The 23,004-nt window shown below is 38.8% G+C and overlaps 1 protein-coding gene across 4 annotated transcripts in view; it reads right to left on the reverse strand.

Annotated features, from left to right (window-relative positions):
• LOC126418689 (DNA ligase 4) overlaps positions 1-23,004 on the reverse strand; it is a 302,986-nt gene that overhangs the window by 223,082 nt on the left and 56,900 nt on the right. The window lies entirely within an intron of this gene.

Below are 23,004 nucleotides of genomic sequence, written 5' to 3' on the forward strand. Positions count from 1 at the left end.
GAAGCATGACTTTCTGAAAGGAACTGTCACTGGTGATGAGATGTGGGCATACCGCAACATGCCTGAAACCAAGCAGGCCCCTATGGAATGGAAAAAACATCATGGTTCCACGGTATGAATAAAATTCCGAGTAACTCAGTCTGGTAGGAAACTGCTTGTAACAGTCTTCTGGGATATGCATGGTGTGTTGCTTGTGGACTTTCCTGAACATGGTACCACTGTGAATGCTACAGCCTACATTAAAACTTTGGTTAAGTTACATTGTGCCCTTCATGAGAAATGCCACAACATTAAGGCTGATGATATCAAACTTCTTCATGACAATTCTCACCTCTGTGTTGCTGCTCTTGTTAACGAGAAAATCACAAAATATGAGTGGGAGGTGCTCCAGCATCTGCCATACAGTCTGGATCTTGCACCACTAGACTTTCATCTGTTTGGGCCCATGAAGAAATACCTGGATGGCCAGTGCTTTGTGACAGATGTAGAAATGATATCAGCAGTCCACAGACGGCTATACTCCAACTAAACAGACTTCTATAAACAGGGCAATTTGAAACTGGTAGCATGATGGGAGAAATGTGTTGAGAACATTGGTGACTATGTAAGAAAGTAGGTAAAAGATGTAAGCTCATCTCTCTCTCTCTCTCTCTCTCTCTCTCACACACACACACACACTCACTCACTCACTCACTCCCTCTCTGTAACTTTTTGGTAGTAAAATTATTGTGCATTACTTCCTGATCTTCCCAAATATAAAATGAGCTGCCCCTTTTTGAACTTTTTCTATTTCATCCATCAACCCTATCTGCTACGAATCCCATACCACACAGCAATACTCTATCAGAGGATAGACAAGCATAGTGAAGGTAGTCTCTTGAGTGGATTTGTCGCATCTTCTAACTGTTCTGCCAATAAAACACAGTCTTTGGTTCACCTTCCCCACAATATATTCTGTGTGTTCATTCCTGTTTAAGTTCATAATTTTTATGCCTAGAAATTTACTTCAATTGATAGCTTTCGGATCTGTGTAACCGACATTTAATGGAGTACTTTTAGTGCTCAAGTGGATTACTTGACACTTTATATTATCGAGGGGGAACTGCCACTTCGCACACCATAAAGATATTTTATCTAAATAATTATGCAACTGGTTTTGATCTTCTGGTGACTTTACTAGACAAGCAGTAAATGACAGCATCATGTGCAAAAAAATCGAAAAATGCTGATCTGATTGTCTCCTGAATCATTTATATACAGGATGTCCATCATTAAAGTTCCAGTTTCAAAGTGGTGCCCATTTCCATCCCCAAAAACATGTTAATATGCAGAACTGCAGAATATGGGCAGCAGAAAATAAGCATGCACATTAACCAGTACCACCTCATTCTGCAAAGGTGACTGTGTGGAGTGGGTTGATGGTGTAGCAGTATCGGGCATTAGCCGAAACACATGTTAGTTAATCAAGGTGATCAGCTGGTGCATGTCAACAGGGTTCATGCACTGACCACCAGGAGCGCTGTAAGACACTTTCTCATTGCAGCAGCACACTCTCCATGAATTTAATAATTTGCTTTGACTTCTTTAGTATTCCTGTTACTTTTATTGTTTTCCTCACTTAGTTAGCAAAGAACTTGTAATATTCGTTGCACTGGAAACGTTTCATAATGTTTTTTCTGCTGTTATGTGAGCTTAAAGTAAACTTCTCATCTAAATAAGTGTTGAACAGAATTATACATTGCGCATATCTTATTCTTGCTGTGGACAAGACCACAATAATGCGATCACAAGTACAACACACACAACTTGCGACAGTGGTGACCCCGGTGTGATTTCAGCTAGAGAGAAAATACATCAGCAGCACAAATGGCTACCAGCAAACTTCAAGAATCAGAAATTGGTGCGGGGATGGACCCACCTACCATATCAAAGCTGCCCATGTGGCTACTGCCATTTTGGCTCCACAATCCAACATTGTGGATTACACAGGTGGAAGCAAGTTTCTTCTGCGCTGGAGTGACCACCAACTCCACTGAGTTCATACTGGTGGTCAGTCAGCTGGACCACTGCTACACAGCTGAGGTTCAAAATATTATAACTTCACATCCGAACACGGAATCATACACGAAATTAAAGACTGAATTAATATGAAGAGTGTCTGCTTTGCAGGAGAACGAGTGCAGCAGGTTCCCACGTAAGAGGATGTCGGTGACAGAACACCATCGCAGTACCTTTGTCATTTATGAAGCAAGGTTGTTGTGTACACTGTGCCTGATACATTACTATGCACGTTGTGGAGCAGCCATGTGCCGACACAGGTGAAGGCCATAATGGCATCACAAATGGACATGTTGTGGACTTGGCAGATCGAATTCAGGATGCCATCGTACTGACCTCCTGCCCTGAAATTACAACAGCATGTAATAGCACCTCGGTGGTAACGCTGCCGGATTACGACAGTCTCATGAGCAAGGTCGATGGGCTGAGTAAGCAGATGGGAGAGCTACTCTCCGACAGGTACACTAGAGGATGATTCTGCATAATATCTAGAACTCATTCCTCGGCGAACTCCGCTGCGGCCATAGATTCAACCTGGGCAGACGTGTTGTTACCACAGGAAATTTGGATATCAGGCGCATAAATGTACTTCGCAGTGTACATTTCTCAGTTGTAAGTGACAGGCAGAAGTAATAATTCCGGACTGTTGGTCACCATTCTTGTGTCTCTTTATGACAGATTGTAAGGCAGGGCACAAGGTTTTGGTGGACACAGTGTCTGACCTCAGTATTTTGCCACAGACCCAGTTACACAAGTATCAGCCAGCCACCTTGTTTTGCCTTTCTGCGGCTAGTAATTCAACCATTGTGATGTATGGAATGCAGCACATCGTGTTGGACCCAGAATTACAATGCTCCCTAAAGTGGAATTTCACCATGTTGGACATAACTGAGCCTACAATCGAAGGTGATTTCTTAATGCATTATCGACTGCTGCCAGACATCGGCAGCACCAGCCTAACACACAACGTCATGGGATAACCTGCCGATGTATTCTGATGTAGCACAGCAGTATATAATGCCAAATTGATCCAGTTAAAGAGCGATGAGTATACCATACTTCTAGAACAAATCACGGCTATCACAAGACATCCTAGGGACCCCACAAATGGTATGTCACAACTCTGTACATTATAACAATACTATCACAGGCCCTCTGATTTCATGTATACCCAGGCATCATGCTCATGACCAATATGCTGTTGCCAACAAGGAATTTAATGCAATGTTGAAGGAAGGCCTCATTCGTCCGTCTAGTGGGCCTTGATTGTCAAGCCCCTGTTTAGTGCCAAAAATGAACAGTGCATAGCGTCCTTGTGGTGATTACCAAGCCTTGAATGCTAGGGCAATACTGGATTGGTAGCCTGTTCCTCTCTTAAAAGATTTTAATTATGCATTATGTGGAAAAAAGGTGTTTAATGTATTAGATTATGCAAAGACATTTACACAGATTCCTGTTGCCGAAAAAGACATTCCAAAAACGGCAATTATAACGCCATTTGGTCAGTTTGAAAGCCTGTTTATGATGTTCGGATTGAGAAATGTTGCTCAGACGTGGCAAATATTTATAGATTTTGTTTTGCAAGGCTTGCAGTGTTGTTTTGCATATCTTGATGATATACTCATCTTTTCAGTGACCCTAGAAGAACACAAACAGCACCTGATTGAGGTATTTAAATGCCTTGATGAATACGGAGTAGTGTTGAACACCTCAAAGTGTGTTTTTGGCCAGACAGAGGTTACCTTTTTGGGCCACTGGATTTCATCACTGCCATTACTGGAGAAAGTAGAGGCTATATCGACTATTCCATGGCCAGAAACTTCTAAGGAACTGCGACGATTCTTAGGAGTCCTTAATTTCTGCTGACATCACCTACCTCTTGCGGCAGCACTCCAAGAGCCTCTTACCGCAGCTTTAGCTGGTCCTAAGGTTAAAGGTAAAATGGTGGTATTGTGGACAGAGTCAATGAAAAACACATTTGAGGTGCCCAAAAAAAAGAATATTAGATGCAGCCCTTCCTGCACATCTGGCTTTGGAAGCACCTCTTGCACCAGTAGTAGATGCTAGCCAGACAGCAATTGGTGCTGCCTTGTAGTGCTTCGAGAATTTCTGTGTAAATTCTAGAACCACTCGGCCTTCCACCATCTTGAACACCCAATATTCTAGTTGTGAGTGGGAAAAAGGAAGCCTATTTATTGCATGTCACCTATCTTGTGAGCAGGTTTGAAGATTATCTTGAGACGACTGTAGATGTGATTGAATGGCACCGACAAGTGTTTGCTGGTTGCGCAATCAAAGCCGTAGTGAAAGAACAAGGAGTGTTTATGTATTCTGTGCTGTTTTATATGGACATGGAGAGGATAAGATGTGTATTCAGAGAGTCAGGATGAGAATGGACTTGGTTTTCTAAGCCAGCTTTCTCTTATGTGTAAGTGAACTTTGTTTCTAACCTTTGGATAAGTGAGGAGACTTATTTGACAGTGTTCGTTTATGTGGAGATGTGATTTGTAAAAATTTGATGTTTAAATATACATCATTAATTGAAGCAAATGAAACTGCATACATCTGCTTATTTTTATAAGTAGAAAAAGTCTTGAGAAATTGCTGCTCCTAGCAAATATACTTCAGAGAAGAAGAGAAAAGGAGACTGCAGCAGCCAGCTAACCAGCAAGGAAAGTCGGCTGACAATCTCAAGTAAGTCATATTGTTAAAGAAGTGGGAGTTTACACACATACTTCACCACTTTAAGTCATCCAATGCGTTAGAACTTGGCGACCTGTGTGAAAGGACGGAAGAAAACAGGAATTTTGAAATGAAAACAAGATAAGAAGATATTATGTGTTGCCATAGCAACTGAGTATAACAAGATGAGAGAGCCATTATGACAAACTGGATTACACCTACAAATCAAGTGGAGAAAATTAATAAATGCAACAAAAGGGAAGACCTAAGAAAGTCATAATGTTAAAAGAGAAGAGAGAAGATCTCGATGTATTAGAATAAGATGAGATACGCCAAGAACAATTCGACTAAGAAGATCCGCTGTGGGGAGTAGACAGCTCTCACATGCATCGCAAGGACGGAGATGTGGGAAACAACATCTGACACTGCCAGCACCAGTTGCTATTCATCGGTGCTAACTGCTTCCACATCCTCTCACCGACGTGGACGCGGAAGCCTACATCCGGCACCACCGGCGCCAGTCGCTGCTCACCGGTGCTGATTCCACTGCCGTTCGCTGATGCAGCCTAAAATCTACGCCGAGTGAGCGAAAAACAGTATTTTATTGTTTGAGTGTAAAGTTGGATAAACTGTTGAGTGAACTGTACTCATGTAGTTGTTATACTTCGAGTGAAGTTTTTAAATGATTACTAGAGCTAAAGCTCATAAGAAGATGGATAATGTGAAACAAATCAAAGAAACTCAAGAACCAGCTATGGCTATGAGAGTCAGCAGAGAAATGCCCGACTGGACTGAGTTAGCAAATTTACTCAAAGTACAAAGTGCAGCCTCAAATGGTCAAAATGCAACTTTAAGTGAAAAACTAGATGCCCAGAGTGCAGCTTCAACTGCTCAAAATGCTACTTTAAGTAAGAAACTAAATGAAACCCTAAGGAAAGAAATAGGTTTGGTGTATTCTAGTTTAAATACCCAGAGTGAAGTTATAAGTAAAGAATTAGGCTCAGTAAATTCGCAATTAAATTTGTTAAATGCCAAAGCATGCGAAATCATGGGGGCTTTAAAGACTGAATTTGACAATTTAAATAATAAAGTAGAGGATTTGAAATTAGAATTAAAGGATGAAGTAACTAATTCCTTAAACATCTATGTAAATCAACTGTTCATTGAATTTGGTCAGAAACATAATGATCAATTACAAGACTTTAACAAAAAAGTTAGAATTTGATATTGAGGAACAATGTAATATTGTAGAATCAGAAATCAATGAAAAGTTAGGATCATTTGGAAATGTATGCAATGTTGAAAAACAATAATGCCAATAATCCAATCGCAAATTACAGGTGTAAGTACGCGAGTGGATAATGTAGAAACAAGATTCCAAGAGAAGATATCAAACTCTGATATAGTAAATATAAGTAGCTTGGAGGAAAAGTTTGAAGGGATTATAGATCGAAAAGTCACCGAGAGAATGGCATCCAGGAATGTGTCACCTATTATTTCTTCTGAACTTTTAGATACCCGAAAAGTTATAGATGACTTCTGGAAAGAATTCAAACTTATCCAGGACAAAGTGGAAAAACGGACAATTTCACCCAATGTTGTGTTAACTAGTGAAGTAGTTACTGACTTACAACAGGGAGTCAAATTGGGGTTATCGAGACAATTCCCTAAGTTTAAGCCAGATGGGGATGTACATCCAACTCAATTTTTGAAAATATTCAACCAAGCTTTGCCAAAGAACTGGGAGGATTCCAAAAAGATGGAATTTGCTGTGGGTTACCTTCTAGGAGAAGCCTCCAAATGGGGCACAGTAAATATTGTGAACTTTTCCTCTTGGGAAAATTTTCAAAAGAAATTTAAGGAGAAGTATTGGTCTGCAAGTGCCCAGGAGAACTTAATATCAGATTTGTGAGACCCGAAATACTACATTAATACTTGGGGTACCATGAGGGAATATTTTGACTGGCATCTAACATGGGAGAAGTATTTAGATAAGCCGATGGAGGAAGAGGGGTTGGTTTGAATTTTGATTACATGAGTACCCATCTACGCAAGGAAAGACATCTTGTGTAGTGGCTGGAAAACGGTTGAAAAACCATTATCCTTCATTGACACACTAGATGACATAAATAAAGACCGTAATGAAATTTTACATCAAAGGAAAATTCGAATTTCAAAAGGAATAGTGGGAATAATTTCAAAAAGCATGAAGTCAACCTAGCAGTAATCCACAACCAATAATATCAGGGACCGTGGAGACTTCTGAAGTTAAAATATTTATAGACTCAGGGAGTGAAGTATCACTCATATCTAGCACATTCTTTAACTCATTACAGACTAAACAACACTTACCGCTGTTACCAGTAACTAGACTTTACACAGTTCATATAACAGGAACAAAGACTAAAGTTGTGATACACGAAACTCAAGTGAACTGTAGCATCGGAAACATTTTATTTCATCAAACACTGTTAATAGTAGAGAATATAAACAGGGATGTTTTGTTCAGTTTAGATTGGATATTAGAATTTAAAGTCATATTAAACTTTGAGGAAAATCTTCTATGTTTTGGAAAAGGGACAGTAGATACTGGATACCGTTTGTGTCAAACAGCTACATCAGTAAATAAACAACAGTGTATCAATGTCTGCGATTAACAGCTACAGTACAATTGTCACCAGAGATTTATAGTGTAGATCACGTATCACATCAAGTTGACACAGAAGACAAGATTAACAAATCTCTAACATTAACCAGTGAACGAAAACGAGATTTATATAGAATTCTAATGGAATATGTAGTAGTATTTTCCGATCGTTCAGGTAATATCGGTGACTACATATGTAAGTTCAAAAGCAAAGATGACACCCCATTATTCTGTAAGCCATATCCAATACCTGTAAGTCTGAAAGAAGCAGTTAAGGAGGAAATCAACAAAATGATTGATAACAATATAATAGAATGTAGTTCTAGCGTCATGAATAACCCTTTGGTCATAGTGAAAAAAGCTATTGGAGGAGTACAATTAGTGTTAGATGTGCGTACATTGAATAAGCATATAGAGACAGAAAGAGGCAGACCGATTAACATCGATGAATTGTTATTCAAATTTGAGAAAGCAAGGTTTCTTAGCACGATGGACCTGACTACAGGATATTGGCAAATTAGGTTACATCCAGAATGAAAAAAGTATACAGCATTCTTATTTGATGGTAAATCATATCATTTCAATGTATTGCCATTCGGACTTAATATTTCTGTACCCGTACTTATATGTGCACTGAATGGCACATTAGGGAGAGGTTAATTTAAGGATTTAATAATATATGTAGACGATATCCTAATAATATCAGCTACTTGGGAAGAACATTGTCTCACCTTATGCAGAACTCTGAAAAGATTTAAAGAGAAAGGTATTAAGGTGGAACAGTCTAAATCGTACCTTGTGCATCAAGAGCTTTAGTTTTTGGGTCATATTGTAGGGGAGCAGGGAATTAAACTGGACCCTGAGTGCATTAAAGCTATTAAAGAGTGTCCACACTCAAGAAATGTAAAACAGTTGAAGGGATTTATAGGAATGCCTGGATACTATCGACAGGACGTATGAGGGCAAGAATGGTATGACACAAAAATTTTACATTCATTAAGGAAGGGAGTACAGTGAATTTGGGATCAAGAGGTGAATGAAGCATTTGAAAACATCAAAAGAGCACTTGTTGAATCACCCATATTACATGATCCAGTTATGGGCGAACCATTTAAAATTTCGAAAGCTGCATCTGATTATGGTATCGCTGCACAACTTTTCCAAGGAGAGTGGGACCTAGATAATGTAAAACACCAAACCACCATTATTGCTAGCCGTAGTCAAAATAAACATGAATTAAACTACACAGCTACTGAGAAAGAACTGTTAGCACTTGTATGGAGTATCCAAAAATTTCAAACACTAATATGTGGTTCAGAAATCCATATTTGTACAGATTATCAAGCTCTGTCTTCTTTAATGAGTAGTCGATTGTTACACAGTAGATTAATGTGATGGATGATTTTCCTACGGGAATATGATATTAGCATACAATATGTAAAAGTTTCTGAGAATATTGTACCAGATGCTTTGTCTAGATTACCCATAGGAATGGAAGAATTAAAATGTATGGGAGGACCCGGCATTATGTTTGCAATTAACTTTGTCAGTAGATTATATGAACATCAAGGGCACAGGAGATGGCTCATAGAATAACAGAGAATACCCATCATGATTCCTATTTTACAGAAATGTTTGCTTTGTGTATTAGGAATTACTTACCTCCTAATCAAGTAGGAAAATGAAAAATTATAGGTCAAAATTTGTTTTGGAGAGACAATGTGACATCACAATGTTGGCATTTATGCATTCCGAAGGTAATGGAAGACACTCTAGTGTGGTATGTCCATATAGGATATGGACACTTCGGAATCAAAAACTATAACTCATATAAATAAGTTTTATTATTTTAAGAAGTTAGGGCATAAAGTATCATCTTTAATTAGAACCTGTGAGATCTCCCATAACGTGAAAGAGAGTAATACTCATGTGAAATACAAAATGTATCCGATTATTCCTAAGTCGTTACATGATCTCACAGCAGCCAATTTTTTTGGTCCAATTCCAAAAGGAAAGGGAGAAATGTCATACATTTTGGTTGTCATAGAGTGTTGGTCAAAGTATGTTAAACTGTATCCAATCAAAAGGGCAAATACGCCGATGATTATACACTGTTTACAACAATACTTTCTGGAGGTAGGTAAACCAAAACATTTTCTCACAGATAATAGACCGCAATTCGTGAGTAATGATTTTAAAGAATTTCTAGTGTGGGAAGGTATTAGTCAAGTGTTAATATCCAACTATAACCCATCCTCGAATCTGTGTGAATGAGTAATAAAGGAAATAGGGAAACTACGCCATACCTACTGCCATAAAAAACATACTTTATGGGCAACAAAAATTGAAGACTTTGTGAACTGATTCTAAATGAATTACCACATTTTTCAACTGGGTGGACACCATTAGAAGCAATAGGTAAACCCTTTGTAGGAGAACCCCTCATTAAATGTTTTAGTTGGCTTGAACAACCAAGTGTCAATTACGAAACGAACCAGGAAATAGTTTCTAAGAATTTAGTTGAAAGGGCCAACAAAGGGTAAGTAAGCATAATGAGAAAGCTATAGAACCTCAGTACAAGGTCGACGACCTAGTTCTTGTAAAACGACATCTTCAAGGCTCTGCCCTGAAGGAAGAGAGACACAAGTTTTTTCCAAAAATACGAGGGACCATACCGAGTACAAATGGTAATCCATCCCAAGACATTATTTTTACTGGATCCTACAACTGGATCAGAAAAGGGAAAATACAATGTAAATGATGTAAATCTGTATATTCCTCAGGGACATTAACATTCTGAGTTAACGGGTGGAGTGACGACTGTCGGATCGAGAGTTGTTTTCGGTGTCCCTTCCAAAATAGTTTTCCCACCAAATTCCCTTAAAATCTTAAACTATTCTGTCATCTATTCCTAAGATCTTAACCTATCCTATAATCTTATTTACTAAAAAACTGGATATGACTACAACTCAGGAGAATCACAGAATAAGAAAGAAAGTGATTTCTAGACATGAAATGAAATGAATAAAATATTATATTAGTGGAAAGTGTAATCGTCAGCGGCGGCGGCTGATACTCGTATCCAAGTTTTCATTTATCTCCTGAGATTTCACGGTTCAGGTGTGGAAGTGTCATTGATGGCTTAGCAATCCAATCCTAGCGTGGAACAGGCGGCCACAGAAATTACAGCTGATGGAAGGTGGACGACGTGGCTGAGTCTGGAGGAGTTTACATCTCCGGTGTTTGTCATTCTCCATTTGTCAACGTTCCAGCTCAAAGTTTTGAAGAGCATTTGAGGTAACTGAGTGCCAGCAACTTCGATCTTCTGCTATTGTGGACCAGTTACAAAGTGTAATATGATGGTACTATTTAAACAGAGTGATATCTAGACAACATAAACTGAATGGGATATTATATTTCTGGAAAAATATAATACCAGGTGAATATTTGAACAACTGTTATACTGTAGTGTATAGATTTTCTATTTTGTATAGAATATTTTATACCTTTTATGAGATGTGATGTAAATGGGAGGGTTCGTATCAGTTTTGGAAAGGGGTAGGTATTGTAAAGCACGATTTACAACAAAAGATAAATCATGACTAACACAAACCACACACCACACCTTTCAAACAACCCTCACAAACAAGTGTGCCTGATTCTTCAACATTTGCCATTTCCATAGGGTTGCTAAGATTACCTTTGGGGACCTAAAGGGTGAAGGTGGGAATGTCCATTCGGTAGGACACCAAACCTCCTCCGGCTTCTCACTCAAGTACCTGCGAGGTAGGGATCATGGGGAAGGGGAGTGGGAAGGGTTTCCTGTCTTTGGGGCTATCTTCTTTCTCTTCTTCGATCTTAGCAACCATTTCTATTTATTTCCTTGTGTTACTTCTCATCAGAGGACTTATCTATTTTTTCCCTCTTTCCATATTCATCTACTTCTATCACAGAAGTCCTTCCTTATTTCTGTGGTTTCCAATAACCTACATATTATCTTCAGATAAGAGGGCCGATGAATCAGACTACATGAACACACATCCGCATACACATAAGAATAAAAACTGTGACGATTTCCAAGTATACATAAGAAGGAGGCATGAGTTATGAAAGAGAACATATGCCAAAGAGGAGTTAATTGCGATAGTCATTAAGGAATGTCAGCTTAACAAATATTCTGATAAATTGTAAGATAGTGGGACTCATATAGCCTAAGTAAACATATTATCTACTGAATAGTACTTCCAGACATGGTATCTGTTACAAGTACAGAAGTTGATGAGTAGAGGAGGACTCTAGGGAGTTGATGATGTATTAAAAAAATAAATAAAAAATGAGGAGTGTAGGATAGATTTTTTATTTTTACCAGAAAATATTTAATTATAGTATACATAGGAATATATACTGGGGGTTTTTAAGCATGAGGCCTACACAGAAAGAATATGGGGAGGGGGGGGGGGGGGCGTACCTGGCATTTACTGAATATAAAGGGCCGGCGTACTTAAATGGAGATAGGACGACCTGTAACCTAATGAATAGGGATGTTGTAGAAAGGGGCGTGTCTACCAGAACGGAAAGAGGAAGTGCACTCGTATGGTCAACCCACAGGCAAGGTATAGGTACTGATCCTAGAGGAAAAGGACACTATCGTGACAGAAATCACACATTTTATAGGGATTATACTGGTAAGTTTGAATTCTATACACAACGAGCATTATTACATTTTATGTAAGTTCATGAGTGTCCCAAGGGACACTTTCAGGGTACCCACAGCTCCTCCACACTACATAACATATTGAAAATAGTACATACTTAAAAAAGATAGCACAAAAAGTTGAGAACCAGAGATAGATTGTCCATATGTCATAGAACACCCGAAATTTATGATTGGAAAGATAGCAGAAAAAACAAAGAAAGTCTTCACAATTCCTAAATATTAAAAAAACTAACTCCAACACTGAGTGTAATGCTCTTGTTTTATTATTAAAGTAAAGTGAAGAAATAAGAAAAGCTAAATAGTAAATAAAAGGTTATTCATGGCTATTTAAAAATATGGAAAATATACTGTTGAAATGTGAATTATTGTTATATGTGTTATTAATGTATCTAATAACTGTGTTGAAATGGGAGATACGATACTGCGTGAAGAGTTTGACAGAGCACTGAAAGACCTGAGCTGAAACAAGGCCCTGGGAGTAGACAACATTCCATTAGAACTACTGACGGCCTTGGGAGAGCCAGTCCTGACAAAACTCTACCATCTGGTGAGGAAGATGTATGAGACAGGTGAAGTACCCTCAGACTTCAAGAAGAATATAATAATTCCAATCCCAAAGAAAGCAGGTGTTGACAGATGTGAAAATTACCGAACTATCAGTTTAATAAGTCACAGCTGCAAAATACTAACACGAATTCTTTACAGACGAATGGAAAAACTGGTAGAAGCCAACATCGGCGAAGATCAGTTTGGATTCCATAGAAATATTGGAACACATGAGGCAATACTGACCCTACGACTTATCTTAGAAGAAAGATTAAGGAAAGGCAAACCTACATTTCTAGCATTTGTAGACTTAGAGAAAGATTTTGACAATGTCGACTGGAATACTCTCTTTCAAATTCTGAAGGTGGCAGGAGTAAAATACAGGGAGCGAAAGGCTATTTACAATTTGTACAGAAACCAGATGGCAGTTATAAGAATCAAGGGGCATGAAAGGGAAGCAGTAGTTGGGAAGGGAGTGAGACAGGGTTGTAGCCTCTCCCCGATGTTATTCAATCTGTATATTGAGCAAGCAGTAAAGGAAACAAAAAGAAAACTTCGGAATAGTTATTAAAATCCATGGAGAAGAAATAAAAACTTTGAGGTTCGCCGATGACATTGTAATTCTGTCAGAGACAGCACAGGACTTGGAAGAGCAGTTGAGCGAAATGGACAATGTCTTGAAAGGAGGATATATGATGAACATCAACAAAAGCAAAACGAGGATAATGGAATGTAGTCGCATTAAGGCGGGTGATGCTGAGGGAATTAGATTAGGAAATGAGACACTTTAAGTAGTAAAGGAATTTTGCTATTTGGGGAGCAAAATAACTGATGATGGTCGAAGTAGAGAAGATATAAAATGTAGACTGGCAATGGCAAGGAAAGCATTTCTGAAGAAGAGAAATTTGTTAACATCGAGTATAAATTTAAGTGTCAGGAAGTCATTTCGTCATTTCTGAAAGTATTTGTATGGAGTGTAGCCATGTATGGAAGTGAAACATGGACAATAAATAGTTCGGACAGGAGGAGAATAGAAGCTTTCAAAATGTGGTGCTACAGAAGAATGCTGAAGATTAGATGGGTAGATCACATAACTAATTAGGAGGTATTGAATAGAATTGGGGAGAAGAGGAGTTTGTGGCACAACTTGACGAGAAGAAGGGACCGGTTGGTAGGACATGTTCTGAGGCATCAAGGGATCACAAATTTAGCATTGGAGGGCAGCGTGGAGGGTAAAAATCGTAGAGGGAGACCAAGAGATGAATACACTAAGCAGATTCAGAAGGATGTAGGTTGCAGGAGGTACTGGGAGATGAAGAAACTTGCACAGGATAGGGTAGCATGGAGAGCTGCATCAAACCAGTCTCAGGACTGAAGACCACAACAACAACAACAATAACTGTGTATAAAATATTGCATGTTCGATCTAGGGGGGGGGGGGGGGGGTGGAAAATGTAGTGCTTCGAGAATTTCTGTGTAAATTCTAGAACCACTCGGCCTTCCACCATCTCAAACAGCCAATATTTTAGTTGTGAGTGGGAGAAAGGAACCCTATTTACTGCACATCACCTGTCTGCATGTGCAGGTTTGAAGTTTATCGTGAGACGACTGTAGACGCGGCGATCAAACAGCACCAACAAGTGTTTGCTGGTCGCATCATGGAAGCCACAGTCAAAGAACAAGGAGTGTTTATGTATTCTGTGCTGTTTTATAACTTTGACTTTTGTAGTGGGAAAAAAAGAACAGTTGAGATATTGTTAATTAATGCTCATCCTGGACATGGAGAGGATAAGATGTGCATTGAGATTCAGGATGAGAATGGGCTTCATTTTTTAATGTTACTTGAAGCAACAGAAACTGTGTACGCCAGCTTATTTTTATAAGTAGAAAGAGTGTTGAGAAATCCTGTTCCTAGTAAATATACTACAAAGAAGAAGAGAAAAGGAGATTGCAACAGCCAGCTAACCAGCAAGGAAAGTCAGCTGACAATCTCAAGTAAGTAGTATCGTTAAAGGAGTGGGAGTTTAGTTGTATCGTTAAAGAAGTGGGAGTTTACACACATACTTCACCACTTTAAGTTGTCCAAAGTGTTAGAACCTTGCAACAATATGTAGACAGTGCCTGGCAGCCTCTCGAATTCTTTTCACAAAAGCTATCTCCCGTGCAGCAACAACGGAGAGCATAAGACCATGAATTGTTGGTGATTTATTGATCCATTAAATATTTCTGTATACAGTTGAAAGCTAGAGTTTTTGTCATTTTTAAATGACAAATGTTATTCAAGACAATATAACCAACTGTACGGCATATATCGGGAATCAACAATGCCATTGCAGACTGTCTATCCCAGGTGAGCAGTATCATGAAGACTATATTTTGCACAGCTAGTCCAACCACAGGAATCTGACCTGAAACTTTGAGATTGTTTACAAGATGCCACATCTGGTCTTCAACTTCAGCCCACTGACATTCCAGCTACAAATGCAAAGCTGTATTGTGAGGTTTCAAACTCAGCTGTTCGTTCCTACGGTGCTACACAAGCAAGCCTTTGAAAGTCTACATAATTTATGCCACCCCGGCATGAAGGCAACAATTGGACTAATAGCTAGCCATTTTGTGTGGCCTGGAATAAAAAAAAGACTGTCACACAAGGGCTTGTCCATGCGTACAGTGACAGCGCATCTTATTCATGCTGCGGACAAGAACGCGATAACAAGATCGCAAGTACAGCACACACAACTTACGACAATAGCATCATTTATTGTAGGGCTGTATTTTCGAAGGAGACAAGTCTTGCGGGTCCCGTTACATGTACCATCACTGGTAAACACTATGTGTGCCTTCTGCACAAATGCCATTCCAACCCTGGATGTGTGGGTAGGATAATTTTTATATACTATGCTGCTCCTCTGCCCACTGTATAGCCAGTGAGTCGGCTGCTGCAAAGGCATTTTGGAAATAATAGTATTATCAGTCTTCATTTCCATATAGCCTGGCTGTCCGGATCACCTGATCTTATTTTGCAGGACTTTTGGCTGAGGGATTACCTGAAAGATGATGTGTACAGTGCTCCAATTACGAATGTAGCTGAACTGAAGGCACATATTTTGCAGTGCATTTTCAATGTGACTCCTGAGGTGCTCCGATCTGTTTCTCGATTGCAACTTGTGGCACAAAACAGTGGAGCATGTTGAACATGTACTGTGCCAGACTTATTACAATTATAAACCCAAGTCATTTTACTTTTTATAATGCTTTTGGCACCACAGCAATTAAAGACCAATGTCATTTTGCTTTTTATGCAGTTCTTAGCCTCAGGCTAATTTAAAACCTATTTTTCCTATCCAGTGAGGTACGACATCACCGTAGTGGATGGGCTTACCTAACTAACAATGCCACAACTGTTGACAGCTGAACCTGGGCAGTCATACACACTCAACATTACAGATGGTATAATGTGAACTCAAACCTTAGACATTGTATTGTGATTCATCTGTCATTTGTAGCCGACCCCATTTACATTAAGATGCTTACAGTGCTATGATTGTTTGTTTTTTTTTTTTTTTTTTTTTTTTTTTTTTTTATCCATGACGTTTAGCAGTAATATATTGTTAAAATTTAACATCATTCTGGACAATGGCTGTATTTCTACAACATTTTGGAACTGGGACTCTAATTATGGGCGCCCTATAGATTAGTACCAGCAGAGGGCCTATAACACTTTGTAACGGAATAGCCTACTCTGGCATTACTTTTCCTCAACAGTAATTGTTGATAACAGTATTATTTTTTGAATTTTTGACAGGTCAGTATTATCTCAGTTGCTTTTCTGAAAATTTTCATATGATTTTATACACAGTATGTTACATTTCAAGCTACAATTTATGAAAAGGAATTGCTTTATAAAATATTTACTTTCGATGTTATAATCGATAAGTAATAGTTCTGAATGTACAGTTAAAATTATTTTTTTAGAAACATTTGAAATTATGAATTATTTTCCCACTTAAAATTTCTATTATTAATTATGCAATCCTGTACTGTTTACTATGTTTATTTCTGGATTCATTTATGAAATAATAATCGAATTAAAACTGTAATGAAAACTAATAGGAATTCATTTGTTAAGAAAAATTGTTAATCCTTTGGAATATTGTTATTTCCACACAGTGGGAAAGTCATAAGCTTGATTCTGATGTGATCAGATTTATTTTTTGTGCGAACAATGTAATTTCCGCTCTGTTAATGTGAAAAATCAAAATACTCATGATATACTAAAATGAGAGAAAATCAGAGGAAAATATACTTACGTAAAAAATTCTGCAACAACAATCTTTCAGTTTATTTAGTTCAAACCAACCATGAGGACTTGATGTTAGATTTTGAGCTTCAAGAACCAGACCTTTAGACAAGAAGAACTGGAGCCATCTCAACATGACAAGCTAAATAAACTTGAAAGTTTATTGTAATCTTCGCTCCTCTCAAATCTTCATAAAAGACATTCCTTATTAATTACTTGGACTGAGCATTGTTTAATTTGGAAAATATGTGGAAGAAGGAAGAAGGGGGGAGATTACAACCTCCTTGTGGAATGACAAATATCATTTCTGTTTCACTCTATGACTTCTTGTCAGCTCCTGCATACTGTGACCTTCTTTACAGGAAATCACAAATCCAGTCGCACAAGTGAAACGATACGCCATAGGCACACAATCTGATTAGAAGCCACTTGTGAGAAATGGTATCAAAAGTCTTCTGGAAATCTAGAAACATGGAATCAATTTGAGCTCCCCTGTCAATAACACTCATTACTTCATGAGAATAAAGAAATAGTAGTGTTGCACAAGAACAATATTTTTGCTATCGAGTACTCTCCTCGATACTGTGTCTCCAACAATGGCCAGCAATTTGTGTTGTGGAAGTTAGTAGAATTTTGCATCTACAATGGTATCCAGCATTTGACTACTGTCCCATTTCACAAGGCTTCTAACTTGGAGGTAGAGCAATTCGTGTGAACATTCAAAACTCAATTAAAGGAATCAGTGTCAGTCTTGTCTCACAATGATAACCTGTCTAGTTTTCTTGTCAGGAACAGGGCAACACCAGTTAATTGGTGCAGTCTGATGGAACAGTCAAATTGGTGCCAGCTGCAGGGTCTTCTGGATTGGTTGCACCCTGAGCCACATGCTCTGGACTGTCAGGGCCCACTGTTTTTCCTCACAGGACTCTGTTTGGGCCTTCAGCCAGCATCATGGGTGGCTGTCAGGTGCAGTAGTGAGCCAGAAAGGTAAGCTTTTGTTTGTGTTGATGTCAATCGAGAATGCTGACCCATCATATGTGTCAGTTGCATCCATGACCTGTTGCACCCTCAATGCCACTGTCTCCTAGCCAGCCAAGCCCTGGGCCAGTCAAGGTCTCATTGTGGTGGGAGGTTCATAATTGTGCCAGGGTGCACAGCTTTGTTGTTTGCCGGTGGACCAGCCATCACCCCAGCTTCCACAATATTCCATCCCACCACTGAAGCCAGCTGCATCACTGTTGTCTCTTTCAGTAGATCTGCTGCCAAGGAATCTCATGCACTATCCAATTTTGCAATGGAGGTCATGGCAGAAGCCAGGCGATTTTCAGTGCTATGTGGCCTTTTCGTAGGCAGTGAGTGATTTAGTACCCTGCCAGCGGATGTTGAGATGTACAGTGATGAGCTGGTGTGACTATTGCAGCAGAACAGTGCAGAGCACTGTCACAGAAGGCATGTGTGAAGTGTGGTGTGGGAAGAGCCATTGATTCACTTCTTTACTTGCTAGCAGCAATAGGCCTGGCTCAACAGATCCTATGTGGCCATCAACTACCTTGGATCTGACCTTCGTCTCACATCATGCTGTTTACCATGTGCTTAAGTTATTCAGCCACTAATGTTGGTCGCATTGTGATCTGCTGCATGCTTGTCTCCATGTGGTGTTTGGACTACCTGCTCCCCAGTAGACTGATTCTCACGTCATGTTTCATTCCCTCTTCCCAGCTTCAGCTCCCTGGCTTGTAAGTGGGCCAGTGTCAGATAGTATAGTTATATTTTGTGCTGACAGTGATGGTTTTGCAACATTGTCATGCCTGTGCAGATACAAAAATAGCAACATAAGATGTTCTTACAAGTGTGGTAGTTTTCTTTTTTTCTTAGTGTTTTCTTAGTGTTCTTAGTGTTCTTAGTGTTCTTAGTGTTAAACTATGCTGAAACAAAATAAATGTTGTTGAAATCTTGTGTTTTGGGTTCCAAAAACGTCTTAAACTGTAACAAGACGCCACAATTAAGTAATACCATAATTATTATTTTGAATTAGATAATATTTTAGTGTCCTTGATGGTGCATGTATGTTCGTCATAAAATATGTATTAAGTTGCTTCAGAATTTTAATTTTCAGTGTCAGTGTATTAACATTACCTAATGCTGCAATTATGTATGTGTTTGTTCAGCCTATTTAAATATTTTGTCTAGAATACTGAGATCTGTTTATCTCTTGATATGGGATGATGAATGGTTCATAGCATGCTTCAACATCTCTCACACACAATGACCACATTTAATTGCTAACTGTATCAAAGTGTGGGTTCAATTTATAGACATAAGCACAAAACACAGCAGTGTCTGAACTATTAAGATAAGACAAAATAATGAACTATGACACATACAACAAAACAGGAAGACCAAACACAGTAATGCCTCCCCCCCCCCCCAACCCACTCACTCACCCACGCACCCACCCACCCATCCCCCCCCCCCCCCCCACACACACACACACTCTTTGCACTTCACTAACTTGAAATTCTAGATGAGTTTATCACAAGGTGAATTGCCACCTTACTGTATGGAAATCATTTACTGTAAAATGCTGAATGCATCACCTCCCTTCCCATTCAATTCATGTATGGTCAATAAATATAAATGCAAATGTATCATTGTTGTTCATAAGCATCCAACAATGTCCAAGTCTGCTCAGCTCACTCGCTGAAGCCCGCATGACAAGTTGTGGTAAATTTCATTTCTCTGATAGTTTAAAAGTGTATTAAAGTACTGTGCAGCACAATAGTGTAACCAAGATAATTGTTAAGAGCAAACAGAAGATAAAATGAGAATGCTTTACAAAATCAGAGCTGCAGTTCTGCCCAGAGTATTTTGACAGAGATCGGCACGGCTAAGATGCCTGTTTATAACCATAAGAAAACCTGTAATAAAACTTGGATTTCGAGCTGAATGAAAATTAATTACCCACAAAACAAAAACAGACAACTGGACCAAAGCTGACCACCAATGATGATGCTGTGTACACCTAGTACAAACAAGAATACTTTGTTGGAGTTCCTGTACTTAAACTGTGTCAACCTGATGGCTGCAGTGGAAAGATTTACAGATAAATTAAGTCAAACAGGTTTCAGGGTTATAATGGATGGCTGTTCAGAGTCTGTAATTGGCATGATATTTCTAACAGAAAAGTGTGTGGGGGAAGTTTAACTGCAGACATTGCAAGAGGTGAACCATTCCCTAAGGAAATAAAGAATGTTTTAGAAGCAGGAAGTTTATCTTTGGCACAGTTATACAATGCTTATAAAATTTGATTGTTTTGGAAGTCCATCACTGACAATACATAGGCCAGCAGGAAATACAGTTCAACATCTGGGTGTAAAGTGAGTAATAAAGAACTTTTATGTGGTAATGCTGATGGTTCACTCAATTTAAATCACTTATAATTGGGAAATTAGTAAAATGTAGAACACTCACACATATTACGTAGCATCTCCCATTTATCCATAACACTAACAAAGGGATTAGGGTTACCACACAGTTATTTTCTAATTGTATCAAGAATGGTTTCGTACCTGAAGTTCAAAAATTCCACATTGAAAGCTGAACATATGTTGCTGATGTTCGGTAATTCTCCTGTTCATCCCCCCGATCTGTCCAGTGATGATGGACTGGTTAATTGTATTTTTCTCCCTCCTAACACTAGTTTGCTTTTCCAGGATACAGATCAAGGAATGATCCTTACTTTTAAGTCAAATGGGCAGCAAACAGAATCAAGTTAGAATTACAACCCTTCAAAATGCATGGCATAATCTTTTATGCAACAAAAAAACAGTGTTTGGCATTGAAGGAATAGAAGGTTCAGATTTTCAGGATGCACTTGCAGCTACAACCATGAGGATGGATGTGACTGGCTGGATACAGATGAGGATTTTTGCAACTAAATCCTCACAGAAGATGAAATAATAGACTGAGCACAAGAAGTTTACAGAGAAGAAGAGTAAGTCCAATGATATCACTGACTGCACAAGTAATAGACCAATGATCAAATGGTCAAACACACTTATCGACTTTACTAACACCAATCTGGTTTACCAATAGTATTTCCTTGCACTAAAAGACATATATGAGTCATAAAGGAACACTGCACAAAAGAGTCTCGAATAAAAATAACGTCCTTCCTTAAGCCGTTACCAACATACAGTGGGGATGAAAATGTTGACATGGCATCAACATCAGAGAGTAGCTCCTCTTTGGCTGCTGCAGAAGATATCATTGTAGATCCTGATGACACCAGCAAAGTAACTGGTAAGGTACATACCATTCTACAGTAAACACAGCATGTAACTTTCAGGTACAGTGCATATTTCATTTTTCAATAAATACAGTAATGTACCAGTGCAGTAGTTATATATCAATAATGTAACCATTAATTATTCACTATTATGATAACATTACATTAGGTGATTTTAAATTAAATATACTGTACAATATTTCACATAATATTATAGTTTATCCATTTTTAACCACTACACACACTGTATGCTATAATCCTAATTATAGTTTCAGATAAGTATCTTATAAAACATTTATGTAATTTGGAATTTAAATCATTTGAACTCTGCCTTGCCTCAGTCAGTCTGAAATAAAATTGTTCTATTGTACACAGCAATTAATATCCAAGTACAGGGCAGGACATGCAAATCTGTAGTTGCATGTAATAAAGTTCATAATCACAAAAAAAAATTAATAAGTGATCAGAGGCGTTCAATAAGTAATGCATCACATTTGTTTTCTCAGTCAGTTCCAGTAAAAAAAAAAAAAAAAAAAAAATGTGGAATTTGTTTGGAACATTGTAGAATATTCCCTTTAGTTTCATGAAGTTTGATAGATAGCAACATTATACATACCCTTCAAATGGGGCCTGTAATGGAGGCAGAGAGATGTCATTGAGTTTCTTTTGGCAGAAAACCAAAGCATCATGGACATTCATAGGCACCTGAAAAATGCCTATGAAGACCTGGCACGGTGACTCGTTGGGGGAGGTGTCTGTCATCACCTCAACAAGGTCACACAAACCTGTGAGATCTCTCGCATGCCAGCCATCCACACACAGCTGAGAGTCATGCAATGTTGAAACATATGGCCACTCTCCAACGAGGTGATCAATGAATCAATATCAAGTACCTTGCTGCTCAAATGGACATGTCTGCTGGTAGTGCTGACACACTCGACCACCAGGTGTGTGTCCGCTGGGTTCCTCAGCACCTAACAGAATACCATAAAGAGCAATGACAGACCATTTGTGCAGAATTCCTTACACTTTATGAGGCTGATCATGACAATTTTTTGTCACACGTCATCACCAGCAATGAAAGATGGCTTCAACACTTCGAATCGGAAACAAAATTGCAATACATGGAGTGTTTCCACACCATCTCTTCTCTGTAGAAAAAGTTCAAAACCACACTCTATGCCAGTAAAGTCATGGTGATGGTCTTCTGCGAGTCTGAAGGGGTTCTTCTGTTTGATGTCCTCCCTCACGGTGCAACAATAAACTCTGAAGTGTATTGTGCTATGTTCAAGAAATTGAAGAAACAACTTCAATGAGTTTACTGCGATAAAAATGCAAACGAACTTCTGCTTCTCCATGACAAACAAGGCCTCACACAAGTCTGTGTGTCTGAGAGGTGATCACAAAATTTCATTAGACTGTTCTTCCTCATCCACCCTACAGTGTGGATCTCGTACCTTCCAACTTCCACCTGCCTGGCCCAATGAAGGATGCAGTATATGGGTGATGGGGAGATTACTGATGCAGCAAGGTGATGGCTCTGATGTCAATCATCAGAAAGGTACCATGCGAGCAAACAGGCCCTCCCCATGAGGCATTGTAAGGCCATTGCACTGAATGGAGATTATATTGAAAAATAGGATTTTGTAGCCAAAAGAGTGGGTAATAATATGATGTATTAGAAACCTGAATAAAACCAACCTGCTTTCAGGAAACTATATGTCGCATTACTTATTGAACGTCACTCATGCATGGAGTAATGAAAA

This window comes from Schistocerca serialis, chromosome 9, assembly GCF_023864345.2.
Source record: "Schistocerca serialis cubense isolate TAMUIC-IGC-003099 chromosome 9, iqSchSeri2.2, whole genome shotgun sequence".
NCBI lineage: Eukaryota > Metazoa > Arthropoda > Insecta > Orthoptera > Acrididae > Schistocerca > Schistocerca serialis.